The 17,550-nt window shown below is 32.6% G+C and overlaps 2 long non-coding RNA genes across 3 annotated transcripts; both read right to left on the minus strand.

The window, feature by feature from the left end:
• Positions 1-546: 546 nt before the first annotated feature.
• Positions 547-14,804, minus strand: LOC105339099 (uncharacterized). 2 transcript variants are annotated; one of them, XR_010711151.1, is made up of 4 exons: positions 14,692-14,804; positions 13,794-13,879; positions 13,605-13,698; positions 547-862 (listed from the first exon to the last, which is right to left on the minus strand). It is a non-coding gene; the product is annotated as an uncharacterized lncRNA (long non-coding RNA). The 2 variants fall into 2 exon arrangements; XR_010711150.1 differs by lacking the exon at positions 547-862 and adding an exon at positions 13,108-13,362.
• LOC136269530 (uncharacterized) lies at positions 7,747-8,813 on the minus strand. Its single transcript, XR_010711152.1, has 3 exons — positions 8,740-8,813; positions 8,557-8,650; positions 7,747-7,856 (listed from the first exon to the last, which is right to left on the minus strand). It is a non-coding gene; the product is annotated as an uncharacterized lncRNA (long non-coding RNA).
• Positions 14,805-17,550: the final 2,746 nt, after the last annotated feature.

The raw sequence follows: 17,550 nt of genomic DNA on the forward strand, positions 1-17,550 counted from the left end.
CGGAGTCAATGTCTTATTTGCCCATGTAATACATATGTATTATATTACCCATGACATAGAGGAAACTTTGCCACCTTTTTTAAAATTTATTTTAGTGGAAAAAAAACAAGCAGGGTATTCTAGATTTGAAGTAGAATGTTGGCAAAATAAGGGCTTGTAACATTTGTGATGTTATCTACATGTAATATGTTGTATATGTATATGCAAAGAACAGATAAACATAAGTAGATACAACCCGTATTGTATCAAGGAGTATATTCCCCTACATATTTTAGGAAAAGTTTCGATGGCTCAACTGAATCAGTGACCTCACCTGAACTATGTAGACTTGTGCTTCTCACGATTGAGGAACAAAATATTTTATATATATACTCGTATGGATGTATCCATTTTGTTAGAGTTTTTACGCGTTATATATTGTTTTTTGTTATTTATTCCCAGCTGGATATCCCTGCATTTCAGAATTGTTTAATATTAATATTAAATAATTAATATTCTATTATTTCAAAGTGAACATTAATACTTTTTCAACAACTTTTTTTTACGAACTTCAATGAGTTCTTAATATAAAACGAACAAAAAGACAAAACAGAAGAAAACATTACAGCTTCATTTTAATTTCTTACTTTATTTTTCGCAAATATAACCTCCATTGAAATTGTCACAAGGAACAGCATGGAATCTGTAGTATTCGTCTGCATAAAAGAACATGCAATCTTGAACTCTTTTGTCACTTCCACTGGGTTCGCCTTTGCCAAATGCGAAATATGACATTTTTGTCATTGTTCCGTTTTTATCCATCTCCAATCCCCTCCTGGTTTTCTCTTGTTTATATTTCTTCCTCCAACAAAGAAGTGGAGACCTGTGTTATTGAAATATCGGTATGCATTGTTGAGTATTTCATGGTTCAATATGTAAAACATATATTTGCCTAGTTTTTCAATGTTTTATTTAATCTTACAAATATAAATAAACTTAAAACACGTTGAGACGTTTGAGTCTGTGCTCATGTTGCATGAATTAGCAAGGTGTATTCATAGAAAATTGAACTTAGCAGATTTCCAATGCAAACATAAGGGGAAATATACACTGAATATAAATATACCCGAATTCATTCTCTTTACTTTTTGTTTCATCAGCATTGCTTCCTCCAATGTCTCAAAGTTGGCGAGGTAACCTCCGATGTTGATACAACGAGCCTTTTGTATGAAGCAGAGAGTAAACAAAACATGAAATATATAATCAATGCATTGTATAAAAAAAAGTGTCGGATTCATCATTCAGATGATTAGGGCACTGAACATTGAACTGAAGATTTATATCAGTACTGGATTAATTTAGCTGCGAATGTTGTTAATTGGTTGAAATAAATTTGCCGTGTAATTTTTTAAATGTCTTTGGTAACTTCAAATGTTTAGTGTTGTTAAAATATGACGTTACGTGACGTGTAAACACACAGCGTAATGCCAAAAAAAATTAAATGGGTGATATACACCGTACAATGAACTAGAACTGGGATAAAATTCTTTTATATACTCTTAATTTAATCCATATCAAAGTAAAATCTTTGTAGCTGTAATATTTGTTTTTCATACCCGAATTCATTTTCTCTAACTTCTGTTTCATCAGCATGGCTTCCTCCAATGTCTCAAAGTTGGCGAGGTAACCTCCGATGTTGATACAACGTGCCTTTGTATGAAGCAGAGAGTAAACAAAATATGAAATATATACATGTAATCAATGCATTATAATTAGGTGCAAAGTTTCCTTGCTTACAAAGGCCTCATCTCCCCATACTTGGTCTTTGATGATGTAATAACAACTGTTTGCAAATCTGTGGAATGGGGGTTTACATGCTTTATCTGTAAAAATTTAACACTGGATGATACTGCTTAGATTCAAAGTCTGTAAGTTTCATTGAAAATCAACAACTTTTTGATTATCAAAAAGTCGCTACTTCATCGAATATATAAAAAAGAGCTGCTTCTATTTACATTTTTTAACTTCTTGCATTGTCTGCAAATGTGATTTTTACATCAAAATCCCTGATTTATCTTGAGGGAAAGTTCAAATGAATAATGGTTTTTTTGACAATCATGATTTAACATTTTATAAAAGAAACAGTCATAATTTATTTAAGGTAATTTCTTTCAACGGATTGCCAACTTGCGTATAATTCATATCGCAATCCATTAAGTATGTCAATAAGTTTATACTTTTTAATACACTCGCATTTGAGAGTGATGCCTCTTGGTATCAGAGGTCTTTAAAGCTAGAAAAGCATAGGCACTTACTAGTAATTTGGTTGTCTGAGCAATCTGAAAAGCATACAATACAACACAAACAGAAAACGTAGAATCCAAGATTCATGGTGCTCGTCCACTGTCCTTATGGTTTGTTATCAGATATACACCTTTATTTATACATGTTTAATAGATAAAATTCAATAGATATCATAGCAAACGACTGTAGTTTATAACACGCAATAATCTCATTAATGTTAGGGTCTTTAAGTAAACTGTTTCATTTTGTACGACATATTTGACAAAAATTCATTAAGAAACAATTCATTTATGTTTGATATTCTTTTTAATGATTTATTATACAAAAAAGTTGTTTATCATTATTTAAGATGCTTATGAATTCCATGTATTCTTTTTTATTATTTTTTTATTTATGTTTTTTTTTTATAAATGTTAGGGTCTTTAAGTATACTGTTTCATTTTGTATTTGACAAAAATTCATTAAGAAACAATTCATTTATGTTTGATATTCTTTTTGATGATTTATTATACAAAAAAGTTGTTTATCATTATTTAAGATGCTTATGAATTCCATGTATTCTTTTTTATTATTTTTTTATTTATGTTTTTTTTTTTATAAATGTTAGGGTCTTTAAGTAAACTGTTTCATTTTGATTATCTAAGCTATTAACATAAAAAAAATCATCAAGACAAATTCATTTATGTTCAATATTCATTTAATGATTTATTATCCAAAAAAGATGTTTATCATTATTTAAGATGTTTATGAATTGCCAGTATTTTTTCATCATTTTTTATTTGTATTTTTTAAAATACTGTGTCAGTAAATTGGACATACAAACCAAAATCACAAATACTTTCATTGTCAAACTGTCACACAATTCCATGTCTGTTTTTTTTTTTTGGGGGGGGGGGGGTCCCGAATTTATACCTTCAAACGCACAATTATGCGGCGTTAGTAACTATCAAATTGTTGTTATGATTTTGTTTATCTAAAAATCGAGCGATCGCCGCTCTGCACTAACGACATATTACGGGACACTCTATCCCGTAGTGGACTAATACTGGGACAACCCTGATATTTTTTCTTTTTTGTTAAGCCCTGCCCAATGAAACCCCCAAGAAACCAACACGTGTTTTAATTCTTAGTCTTTTATTTAAGTATTGAATGCTTATATTTGGATGTTGTCGGTCCTATGACACACCAAGCAGTGCAGACAAATTGAATACCGCGCTCTAGTGCGGTATGATAATTTGTTTGCACCGCTTGGTGTGTCATAGGACCGACGACATCCAAAAATAAGCATTCAATGCTTATATTTATATTTTCATACTGATGTCTATTTGTATGAAATATTATGTATCGCCGCTATAAATAGCCATTATTTACGCTCTTAGTCAGGGATATGAAACATGCATGGAACAGTCATATTAACATGTTATTTAGTTAGCTTCAGAAAAATCTTTTTTTTTCATTAAGGAGTAGATATAAATTAATGATTGTATTTCAAAAGTACATATCAAGTTGGTTAGGTAAGACTCAAAGTTTTATTTAATCTTACAAAAATAAATATACTCAAAACTCGTTAAGACGTTTATATTTATGCTCATGACCCGTGGATTAGCAAAGTGTATACATAGAAAATTGTACGTTGCAGATTTCCGATGCAAACATAAAGGGAAGTATACATTGAATGTAAATATATATCAACATTGTTCGACTTTGACTTCTTCATCTTTGTGAATCTCATTCTGGAAGAATGTCCAATTCTGTGACATCGCGAAACACAAAACATTCGGATGCACATTCCGCACCTTCCACACACTGGACGCTGACTTGAATGAAAGCTGAACTTGTTCTGTATCTACTGCCGTCGGAAAGAATATTCCGTGTTAATCAATATCGTCTTCTTCATCTGTGAACTCTGAATCTGGGGACACTCGCTAAACTGTTGTAGTGGTCCAGGATCTAACTACTACAAAATATATGTAGCAGCGCCGGTAATCGTTAAAATATTATCCGTCCAAATGTTACGGTACACTCTTTCCCTACAGGACTAATACTGGGCCAAACCTGAGATAACTCCCTTGTTGTTGGACCCAGTCTCAAAAAACCGCCAAAAAGCCAACTCGCGTTTTGGTTTTCAGACTCTTATCAAGAATTTGCATGGAATATACTTTAATGTGATATTGGCATGCATCAACACCGAAGGTCGAATTCCAACCAACCATAATTTACAATTCAAAATCATATATATAAATGAGCAATGAAATAACACTATGAAGTATTGTCTTGAAATGCAGAGATGTAAAGAAATCAATTATCAAACAGCTTTTGAGTAAATCATGACATTTTAGCAGAATGCACATAAAATGATTAATAAGATTAAAGATGGTGTCAATAAACATAAATTGAAGTCAATGATAATATTTAAAACTGTTCATCACTGACTGTGCTTTTAGGTGGGGTTAAGGCAGTGCGTAATTTAGAAAGTTTTTAAAGGCGTTGTAGGAAAAAGTTTTGTAGCAATCAACACAAATTCCGAAAAACTGAAATAGGGTACCAACAAACCCTGGTCTGGGAATTAAACTGCTATGGATAGTTGCCATCAGGAGAGAGTTAACAACTCCTAGCAGCTTAGCACCACAGAAACCAGGAAGAAGCACTGGCCTTATGCAACTTTTTTATTTGACAAAACTTTCCATGTACCCGGACATTCATTGTCTTTCTTCTTCTATTCATGGAGTGGATTCAACGTGAGGGTAAATCCTCCAGTAAAGGATAATGTTTCTCTTCCTCTTTCTATCTCTGTCTCTCTCTCTTTCTCTCTCTCTCTCTCTTTGTGCATCGAATTTATCGACAAATACGTATATATTGTTGTGTTTATAGACGCTGTAATTGTCAATTAATTCCTAATCGGATCTACCTTAGACTTTTAGATATGATTTTAAGTCATAAACCATTATATCCATAGAAAAGTTTAATCCATTTATTTTAGTTTTACACCCTACATTTTTATGCAAACATTTTTCAATGTGATTAAGAATGTCCAAATGGCCGAGACCATCCAGTCCTCGTATCTAAGTGACCAGACAAAGAAAAAGGATTGCCTATTGAAGCGTTTATTTTTCTACAAACTATGATAATTAAAAGGTAAACTGCCATCTCCTCTCGACTTGATTGCTACATGCCGTGTAGTATTCCTTTTAACTTCAATTTCACTGCTGATTTCTTTATTTTTACTTCCATTTATTTCATACTCCCACATAAGTGGAAGGGGGGGGGGTGTTTCAAGATACTTCAATTTTTACATGTAAATTTGAGAAATGTCTGCTGAGAAAAAGTTAGGGACGGGGCAGGTCCCCCTCCCTCTCCCATGCTACGTTCCTGCAAAATAGCGATCTCCCACAAACTCAAGCAATCATAATTATCGTTTTTCTTGTCCTTTATGTTAAAAAATTGCTGCGTGTCTTTTCTGTTTGCTGCGAGTCTTTTCTGTTTGCTCTACTGGCAAAGAATAGTATAGACATAATTTCTTAGCCCTGTGGACAACTTGATAGTAATGTTGTAATCCAAGTTTGTAATTATTTAATGGAAGCTGCTTTGGCCCCTACCTTCTCCTATTTACGAGGCAGAGTACAGTTTGAGTACGCACGCTTTCGCGCAGCGTTTCATTTGCATTGTGACGATATCTTTTTGCTTGGTTGACGCCATGGCGTTATGCTTAAAACTGCACATTGTCAGCAAAATTTGTCGAAAATTGCTCGTTTCAGGTGTTTTATTATTATTATATTGTGAAATGACAAACATGTCCTAAACTACATGTATAAGCTATTTTGGCTTGGGTCGAAAACGTGAAGAGGGTTCAGCAAGCCTAGCCCTCTGTCACGATTTCTTATCCCGCGTAAATACAGCCTGATACATGTATTTCAAGACAGTAACTACGTATTTTATATCAATGACCCTTAATATGTTATGTTATATACATTTTTATCACTTAAATATGTTTGAATGTTTTAATACTACTATAAAGATCACCACTTCCGTCTTTGGAAATAAAAATAACCATTATCTGGCAAAACGGGGTAATTGGGCACACAAAAAATTGATATGACCTCTGGAACAAACCAAGAGATAACAGATTTTTCAAACTGTTAAAAAAATTAACAAACTTTGAGATGACCCCCTAAACAAACGACGGAGTTAAGGCGGAATAACACACCAGATCAAAGTCACTCAAATTAACTGTAAATTATTTAATTGCGAAAGATATAATGATAAATAAACTTTATATCTGTCAAATAGGCGAACAAATTTGCAAATTGGGGATAAAAATGAATATCAAAAAATCAATTCAGTAAATAACAACAAAAGTACCTGCGGGATTCAAACTCGGTATGTACAGATCACAAGCCCGACACTTTATCCACTCGATTATGAAGTAAGTTATATGTTGCCGTCGATAAAATCCTTTTAATAAAACAAAATGTCGTTTCGATCAGAGATCAGCCATTTTATGACGATGTGTTATTCCACCTTAATGTCTAATTTACCCATATAATGCATATGTAATATATTACTCGTGACATACAGGAAGCTTTGCCACCTTTTTTAAAATAAATTTATTTTTAGTGCAATAAAACAAGCAGGGTATTCTAGATTTAAAGTAGAATGTTTGCAAAATTAGGTCTTGTGACATTTGTGATGTTATCTTCATGTACAAGTAATATGTTGTATATTTATATGCGAAGAAAAGATAAACATAAGTAGATACAACCCGTATAGTACTTATCAAAGAGTATATTCCCCTAAATTTTTTGAAACGGTTCGATGGCTCAACTGAATCAGTGACCTCACCTGAACCATGTGGATTTTTAATTATTTAATGTAATTATTTACATATACATGTAATATGTTGTATATGTATATGCAAAGAAAAGATAAGCATAAGTAGATACAACCTGTATAGAATCAAGGAGTATATTCCCCTACATATTTTCGGAAGCGTTTCGATGGTTAAACTGAATCAGTGACCTCACTTGAACTATGAGGATTTTTAACATTAAACATGTGTTTATCAATGTCAGCATTTTTTAATTTTATGTTAACTGTACTTCCCACGATTGGGGTAACAAAATATTTAATACATACTCGTAGGTATGTATGCATTTGATAGAGTCTTCTAGCGTTATGCATTTTTGTTTTATATTCCCAGCTGGATATCGCTGCAGTTCAGAGTTGGTAACTATACTATTTCAGAGTGCATAATACTTTTTCAACAACTTTGTATGCGTACTATGAACTTAAATGAGTTCTAATAAGTACAAAACACAAGAAAACACTAGAGCTTTATTTCTTACTTTATTTTTCGCAAATATAACCACCATTGTAATTGTCACAATGGATATCATAAAATCTGTAGTATTCACCTGCATAAAAGAACATGCAATCACTACTGTCACTCCCATCGGGTTGGACGTTGCCAAATGGGAAATAAGAAATTTTGGTCATTGTTCCGTTTTTTATCCATCTCCAATCCCCTCCTGGTTTTCTCTTGTTTATATTTCTTCCTCCAACAAAGAAATGGAGACCTGTGTTATAGAAATATCGGTGTAAATATAGAGTATTTCATGGTCAAATATGCAATACATGTATTTGTAAAGTTTTCTAGTTTTCAGCGAAAAATATAAATCATTTGTTTCTGGCTAAATATTACATGTATTATACGGCATAATATCAAACAAAATAATTATGCGATTTCGTGATTTGTCTTATTTTGGATACTCAGTTTGAATCGTTATGGATATAACTAAACTACACTTTTTGACGTAAAGGGTCACACACTATAGGTGTGGGAACTACTTTGTCACTGTTATTGTCGTGCATTGTCATGTTGTAAATTTACAACATGAAACTTTGGTTAAGTGTTGCAAAACGCAGTGTTGTTCTGAAAAAAAAAGTGTCGGATTCATCATTCAGATGATTAGGGCACTGAACATTGAACTGAAGATTTATATCAGTACTGGATTAATTTAGCTGCGAATGTTGTTAATTGGTTGAAATAAATTTGCCCTGTAATTTTCTAAATGTCTTTGGTAACTTCAAATGTTTAGTGTTGTTAAAATTATGACGTTACGTGACGTGTAAACACACAGTGTAATGCCAAAAAAAATTAAATGGGTGATATACACCGTACAATGAACTAGAACTGGGATAAAATTCTTTTTTATACTCTTAATTTAATCCATATCAAAGTAAAATCTTTGTAGCTGTAATATTTGTTTTTCATACCCGAATTCATTTTCTTTAACTTCTGTTTCATCAGCATGGCTTCCTCCAATGTCTCAATGTTGGCGAGGTAACCTCCGATGTGGATACAACGTGCCTTTGTATGAAGTAGAGAGTAAACAAAACATGAAATATATAATCAATGTATTAGGTGTACAGTTTCCATGACAATAATTATTTACTTACAAAGGCCTCATCTCCCCATACTTGGTCTCTGCTGATGTAATAACAATTGTTTGCAAGTCTGGGAATGGGGTTTTTTATGCTTTATCTGTAAAATTAAACACTAGGTAACACTGCTTACATTCAAAGTCTGTAAGTTTCATTGAAAAATCAAACATTTTTATTATTTAAAAGTCGGCAATTCATCGATTTTTTTTAAAAAGAGCTTTATGGAAATTTGTATGCACACGTCACTGCTCGCTGCAGTTGTGAGACTATATCTTTAAAAAATTATTACTCAATGCTTATATTTACTTTTTTGAAATTCTTGCTTTGTCTGCAAAAGTGATTTTTACATCACAATCCCTGATTTATCCTAATGGTAAGTTCCAATCAATAATGTTTTTTTGACAATCATGAATTAACATTTAAAAAAACAAATAGGCATAAGTTATTTAAGGTGGTATGAGACACCTACATATTGTGACGTACTACCTAGCGACATAAATGATAAAATTAAGAATAAGGACTATATATGATATGGGCCTAATATGGTCACCCAAAATGGACATCATCAATTTACTGTAATTCTTTGTTTTCTTTGTACAGATATATATGTAATGTTTTTTTCATAATGTTCATTTTGATCCAAGTGCCAACAATTTAGAAATATGACATCGTAAAGACAACCTTCCCCAGCCAATTTTGCATTTTTAGGGTAACACAGTTTGTTTTCAAGCAGTTATTTCTTTCAGAAAACATAGAGCGCATGTTTGAACAAACAAAATATTTGAATCAGAGATGTATTTAGCCAAGGTTAGTAAGTGACAAAAAAAATTCTTGTTCAAGTATGCTTTTCTCATTCATCAAAAGATAAGAATTTTTGACTGATTTTGATTGAATTACACTTCTGCCATCATACACTGCAAGTGAGTGCAAATGAATCAAATAAATTGGTGATAAATATATTTTACATCAACTCTTCTTAATTATAGCATGGCATTTTATTGTACCCGAAACACTTTTTAAAAAATGGCGAATTGGGGGACCGAATTTAACTCATATCTTAATATAGTTCTTTTAAATGTTTTCTTTCCCAAGTTGTTACCTAACAGCGTAGCACAATGGGTTGGAGCGTTCACTACAAATCTAAAAGTCATGAGTTCGAATTCCACAGGGAGTTTTTACCTTTCCAAAAATTTAAACATTTTTTCTTGTCAAACATTGTAAAATTTGAAAATTCTAAACCAGTAATAGGATTTTGATTATTATGTCCTTTTATCTACATCAATATAGACACGTGTCACATACAATCTTAAGGTAACTTCTTCCAACGGTTTGCCAACTTACATAAAATTCATATCACAATATATTAAGCATGACAATAAGTTTATTAGAATAAATCATTTTTAATACACTCGATTTTGAAAGAGATATCTTTTGATATCAGAGGTCTTTAATAGAGCATAGGTACTTACTTGTATTTTGGTTTTCTGAGCAATCTGAAAAGCCCACAACACAACACAAACAGAAAACGTAGTATCCGAGTTTCATGGTGCTCGCTCACGGTCCATATGATTTGTCGTCAGATATACGCCTTTATTTATACACGTTAAATAGGTAAAATTCAATATATATCATATAACACGACTCCACGCAATAAACTCATTAATGTAAGGGTCTTTAGGTTAACAGTTACTGTCTATAAGTAAAACTGTTTTATTTTGAAATATGAAAGCTATAAACATCAAAAATATTGTTTGAAAAATTTCATTTAGAAACAATTCATTTATGTTCGATATTTATTTAATGATTCATTATCCAAAAAAGGTGTTTATCATTATTTAAGGTGTTTACGAATTGCGTGTATTTTTTAAAAATATTTTCAATTTTTTTTTCATTTTAATTCTTACATATATTTAATCAATAATTTTGAAATATACTGCAAAATCACCATATCTTTTTTTTTGTTTTTAGAATTTATGCCTTCAGTCATACAATCATCCCACGTTTAGTAGATCCTAAATTATTCAATGATTTGGCTTATCTAAAAACCGAGCGATGACCTCTCTGCACTAACAACATATTACGGGATGCTTCCCCCCGTACATGACTAATACTGGGCAACCCTGAAATTATTTCCTTGTTGTTGGACCTACTACTCTCATGAAACGACCAACAATTAAACCAACACGCGTTTTGGTTTTCATTCTTTAATCTAGAATTTGCATGGAATATACTGTAAATTGAGTTTGGCATGCATCAGCACAGAAGGTATGATTCCAACTGGCCATAATTTACAATTCAAAATTATATATACTGTGGAATCATTAAAATTCGTGAGGGCCAATTATCGTGGATTGCTTAAATTTTACAGGGGGACGTAATTTCGTGTATTCTTTTATTCCTACAAAAGTAAAAAAAATATAACATAAAAAGTCAATACTTTTAAAATTAAATTAAACTTTCCATCTCTGATTGTGCCTCAGGTGGGATTAAGGCAATGTTGAATTTAGAAAGTTTTAAACCGTTGTCGAAATAGGAAAAAGTTTTGAAGCAATTAACAAAAAGTCCGAAAAAGTTAAATTACACAATAATTAAAAAGTCTGAAAGATTGAACTTAACGTCGTGACACTTGCTGTTACAGTAGAGAAGCCATGGTGTGTAGTGGTGAATTTTGATAAATGGTTGGTAAGTAGATAAGATGTCTTTGATCTTAATTAATAACTAAAATAGAGCATATGGCTCAATGGTCAGTTATCCAAAGGTTGCTGGTTCAAGCCCTGCTGTGGTCCATTGATGTTACACGTATGTATTGTGCCCTTAGACAATAAAGGCACTCTACCAACAGTCTCAGTCCACCCAACTGAAATTGGGTACCAGCAAACCATGGCCTGGGAATAAACCTGCGATGGACTCGTGTACCATCAAGAGAGAGAGTCAACAACTCTTATTTGCTTAGCACCACAGAAACCTGGGGGAAGCACTGGTCTTCTGCAACTTCATGGTGGAGAAGGATTTTTCATTTGACAAAAAAATGTACATGTACCTGGACTTTCATTGTCTTTCTTCTTCTATTCATGGAGTGAACTCAACTTGTGTGTAAATCCTCCAGTAAAGGATAGTGTTTCACGATACTCTCTCTCTCTCTCTCTCTCTCTCTCTCTCTCTCTCTCTCTCATATGGATGCTTGTGACATACATCCTACATTTTTAAGCAGACATTTTTCAATAAAATTATATATGTCCGAATCGCCGCGACCATCCAGTCCTCGTACCTAAGTGACCATACAAAGAAAAAGGATTGCCTAATTTAGCGTTTATGATATGATAACTAAAAGATACACTGCCATCTCCTCACGACTTGATTGCTACATGCCATGAAGTATTCCTTTTAACTTCAATTTCAATGCTGATTTCTTTATTGTTACTTCTATTCATTACATACTCCCACACAAGGGGGAGAGAGGGGCTCCGTGATACTTAAATTTTTTATGAGTAAATTAAAAATAATTTACTGCCTGCAAAATAGCGATCTCCCACAAACTCAGGCAATCGTAATTATCGTATTTCTTGTCATTTATGTTTGCTGCAATTTTTTTCTGTTTACCCCATCGTTTGTTTAGGGGGTCATCATAAGGTATAATTATTTTTTTAACATTTGACCCCATTCAGATTCGATTAAAATGTATCAATTTCGCAACTTTTGTTGTAAACTACTGGCAAAGAATTGTGTATACATAATCCCAGTTTGTAATCATTTGATGGAAGCCGCTTGGCCCCCACCTTGTCTTATTTACAAGGCAGAGAACAGTTCAAGTACGCACGCTTTCGATCAGCGTTTCATTTGCATTGTGACGTTATATTTTTGCTTGGTTGACGTTGATACCATGGCGTTATGCTTTGAACTGCATATATGCAACAAAATTTGTCGAAAAAAGCTCGTTTGAGGCGTAAAATTGATTTTATATTGTAAAATAAACATACATCTCCTAAACTATACACTATTTTTGGGCTGGCGGGTCGAAAACGTAAAGAGTGTTTAGCAAGCCTAGCCCTCTGTCACGTTTACTTTACCCCGCCTAAATAAAGCCTAATGCATGTATTTCAAGACAGTAGTCACGTATTTTATATTAATGGCCCTTAATATGTGATGTTATACAATGTATATATCTTATTACAGAAATATGTCTGAATGTTTTAATAATATATCAAAGATTACCATTTCCGTCTTTGTCAAAAAAAGTAACCATTATTTGACAAATCTGGGAAATTGGGCATACAAAAAATTGATAAAACCTCTAGAACAAACCAGGAGGTTAGATTTTTTATTTGAGCATTTAATCTTAAAATAAAACGAACAAAAAGACAAAACAGAAGAAAACATTACAGCTTCATTTTGATTTCTTTCTTTATTTTTCGCAAATATAACCTCCATTGTAATTGTCACAAGTGACAGCATGAAATCTGTAGTATTCGCCTGCATAAAAGAACATGCAATCTTGAACATTTTTGTAACTTCCATCGGGTTCGCCAGTGCCAAATGCGAAATATGACATTTTTGTCATTGTTCCGTTTTTTATCCATCTCCAATCCCCTCCTGGTTTTCTCTTGTTTATATTTCTTCCTCCCACAAAGAAGTGGACACCTGTGTTATTGAAATATCGGTATGCATATCGAGTATTTCATGGCTCAATATGTAAAACATATATTTGCCTAGTTTTTGAAAGTTTCATTCAATCTTACAAATATAAATACACTTAAAACACGTGAAGACGTTTGAATCTGTGCTCATGTTGCATGAATTAGGAAAGTGTATTAATAGAAAATTGAACGTCGCAGATTTCCAATGCAAACATAAGGGGAAATATACACTGAATGTAAATATACCCGAATTCATTTTCTTTAACTTTTGTTTCATCAGCATGGCTTCCTCCAATGTCTCAAAGTTGGCGAGGTAACCTCCGATGTTGATACAACGAGCCTTTGTATGAAGCAGAGAGTAAGCAAAACATGAAATATATAATCAATGCATTAAAATTAGGTGTACAGTTTCCATGACAATAATTATTTACTTACAAACGCCTCATCTCCCCATACTTTGTCTCTGCTGATGTAATAACAATTGTTTGCAAATCTGTGGAATGGGGGTTTGCATGCTTTATCTGTAAAATTAAACACTAGATGACACTGCTTACATTCAAAGTCTGTAAGTTTCATTGGAAAATCAAACATTTTCATTATTTAAAAGTCGCCACTTCATCGATTTTAAAAAAGAGCTTTATTGAAATTTGTATGCACACATTGCTGCAGTTGTGAGACTTTATCTTTCAAAAATTAATGACTCAATGCTTGTATTTACTTTTTTGAACTTCTTGCTTTGTCTGCAAAAGTGATTTTTACATCACAGTCCCTGATTTATTCTAAGGGTAAGTTCCAATGAATAATGTATTTTTGACAATCATAATTTAACATTTAAAAAAAGAAACAGGCCTAAGTAATTTGAGGTGGTATGGGACACCTCCATATTGTGACCTACTATCTAACGAAGTAAATAATAAAATTAAGAATAAATTTCTAAATGTTTTCTTTCCAAAGTTGCTACCTAACAACGTAGCGCAATGAATTGGAGCGTTCACCACCAATCTGAAAGTCATGAATTCGAATTCAGGGGTTTTTAAAAATTTTATCTTTCCAAAAATGTTAAACAATTTTCCTTGTAAAACATTGTAAAATTTGAAAATTCTAAACCGGTGAAAGGATTTTGATTATTATGTCCTTTTATCTACATTTATATAGACAGGTATCCCATGCCAGGTAACCTATTCCAACTGTTTGCCAACTTACGTATAATTTATATCGCAATACATTAGGCATGGTAATACGTTTATTGGATTAAATCATTTTTTAATACACTTGAATTTGAAAGAGATATCTTTAAAAGTCTTAAAAACTGGTAAAGTATATAGGCACTTACTTGTATTTTGGTTGTCTAAGCAATCTGAAAAGCACACAAAACAACACAAACAGAAAACGTAGTATCCGAGATGCATGGTGCTCGTCCACTGTCCTTATGATTTGTCATCAGATATACACCTTTATTTATATATGTTACATAGGTGAAATTCAATATATATCATAGAACACGACTCCAGGTAATAACACGCAATAAACTCATTATAATGTTAGGGTCTTTAGGCTAACTGTCTTTAAGTAAAACTGTTTCATTTTGATATATGTAAGCTATAAACATCAAAAATATTATTTTAAAAAATCCATCAAGACCAATTCATTTATGTTCAATATTTATTTAAAGATTCATTATAAAAAAAAAAAAAGATAATCATTATTAAGGAGTTTACGAAAAGCATGTATTTTTAAAAGATATTTTTATTTTCATTTGTATTTTTACATATATCTAATCAATATATATAACTTTGAAATATACTCTATCACAAATGCCATATCTGTTTTTTAGAATTGATACCTTCATTCATACAATAATCCCACTTTTAGTAACTCTTAAATTTTTTATGATTTTGCTTATCTAAAAATCGAGCAATGACCGCCCCGCTCTCTCCCGTACATGACTAATACTGAGTCAACCCTGAAATTATTCCCTGGTTGTTGGTCCCAGTCTCATGAAACCTCCAACAAGCCAATACGCGTTTAGGTTCTAGAATTTGCATGGAATACATTTTAACTTGAACGTGCATCAGCACGGAAGGTCTGATTCCAATTGACCATAATTTACAATTTTAAATTATATATAATGATTGATGGAATAACACAGTGAAAAAATATTATTATGTAGAGATGTAAAGACATCAATTAGTTCAAACAGCTATTGAGTAAATAATGACATTTTAGTAGCATGCACATAAAATGATTAATAAGATAAAAGTTTAAGTGTCAATAAACATAAACAGAAGTCAATTAAAATATTTAATTCAACTGTCCATTTCTGACTGTGCCTCAGGTGGGATTAAGGCAGTGCGGAATTTAGAAAGTTTATAAAACAGTTGTCGAAATAGGAAAAAGTAGCAATTAACACAAAGTTCGAAAAATTTAATTTACACAATAATTAAAAATAGTGAAAGAATGAACTTCACACCGTGACAGTAGAGAAGCCATGGTGTGTAGTGGTGAATTTTGGTACATGGTTGGTAAGTAGATAAGATGTCTTTGATCTTATAAAACAACTAAAATAAAGCATATGGCTCAGTGGTCAGTTATCCAAAGGTTGCTGGTTCAAGCCCTGCTGTGGTCCATTGATTTAACATGTATCTATTGTGCCCTTAGACAATTAAGGCACTCTACCCACAGTCTCAGTCCAACCAACTGAAATTTGGTACCAGCAAACCATGGCCTGGGAATTAACCTGCGATGGACTGGTGTATCATCAACAGAGAGTTAACATCTTTTAGCTGCTTAGCTCCACAGAAACCAGGAAGAACTAATGGCCTTAAGCAACTTCATGAAGAAGGATTTTTTATTTGACAAAAATTTACATGTACCTGGACATTCATTGTCTTTTTTTTTTGAGGGGGGAGGGGGCTAGTCTGACTTAAACATTTTCCTAATCTAAATAAGTTATCATTAATTACAATTAATACCAGCTATGCAAACGATGTCAAATTCATGTGAAATGTTTAAAATAAAAGGTAACTGGCAAAGAGTGATGTCAGTATGAGTTCACAAACTCAAAACTCCGTGCAACAGTTTTCAAATTATTTTTTATTTTTTATTTTTTTTTTGGGGGGGGGGGGGCTAGGTAGATAGAATCGAAAGGTGTCTAAGCCATTAAAAATGTAATGGTATATTCATACAAGAGCAATGAATGGAACTCCGTCGCCCAAATGAATGTAGCAAGAATGGAAAATTCATTATGGGAAGCTGATGACCGCCTGTACGCAATAGGAAGAGTTGGCAAAGGCAGATGGCGTGTACAGCTACATGTATCTATATCTTCCCAATTTGGAAATCTTTTAATCATTTAAGGAAATGCTATTTACTCTATCTGTCTTTTTCTTAAAACTCTTAAGTAATGTAGGGATTTTGCAGAAAATTTAGTAACAGAGTCAAAATTGAAAAAAAATTCCCATTTCAGAATTTTTACATGTGTGGAGTGCTTTAACCCCAGAACTAATTGTTGGTTCTTTTTAAGAGCCTAGTGCAGGAGCCACGGCCTCAGCTAAGGGGTAGCGGGGGGGGGGGGGGGGGGGGCAAAGTGTGAGTACAATCGGAAATTGGAGAACAAGAGAATGGTCAGCCGTTTTCTTTCGGCAAATATGAAGTTATACTCTACAATGTAGAATCCTATAACGAATTTATCAATTACATTGTAGCTCATATACCGGTAGCTTTCCTCCTCTGTCAAGACTTGTCTGCCTTCTTTTATTTCAATTACAATTTTACTAGTTTTTGAGCTTATTTTACACCCTACCTTTCATTCACTATAGTAATTAATTTACTAGTTTAAAAATAAATATCTGAATTCTTCGCATTTTAATTTCAGGTGGAAAAGAAAATATAAAGGGCCTTCAGTATATTCTGAAGGTTTCCATTTTTAAGGATCATTTTTAAAACAAAATTTGATGTATAACTCTACACTGTAATTGGTTTCATGGAAAATTTTAAAACAACGTAATTTTTGTAAACTTTGGTCAAAATTATTAAACTTATGCATTGTTAGTATTCTAGCATCTTGTTTCATTAATTTTAACTTAAACATGCTGCAAGTTTGTTTCTGTGTTGCTACACTTGTATTGGTTGTGAATAAGTTTACTATTTAAAAAAAAATAACGCTACAACAATTAAGCTGCAAGGCAAAAAC

This window comes from Magallana gigas, chromosome 2 (genome assembly GCF_963853765.1).
Source record: "Magallana gigas chromosome 2, xbMagGiga1.1, whole genome shotgun sequence".
NCBI classification, from domain to species: Eukaryota; Metazoa; Mollusca; class Bivalvia; order Ostreida; family Ostreidae; genus Magallana; species Magallana gigas.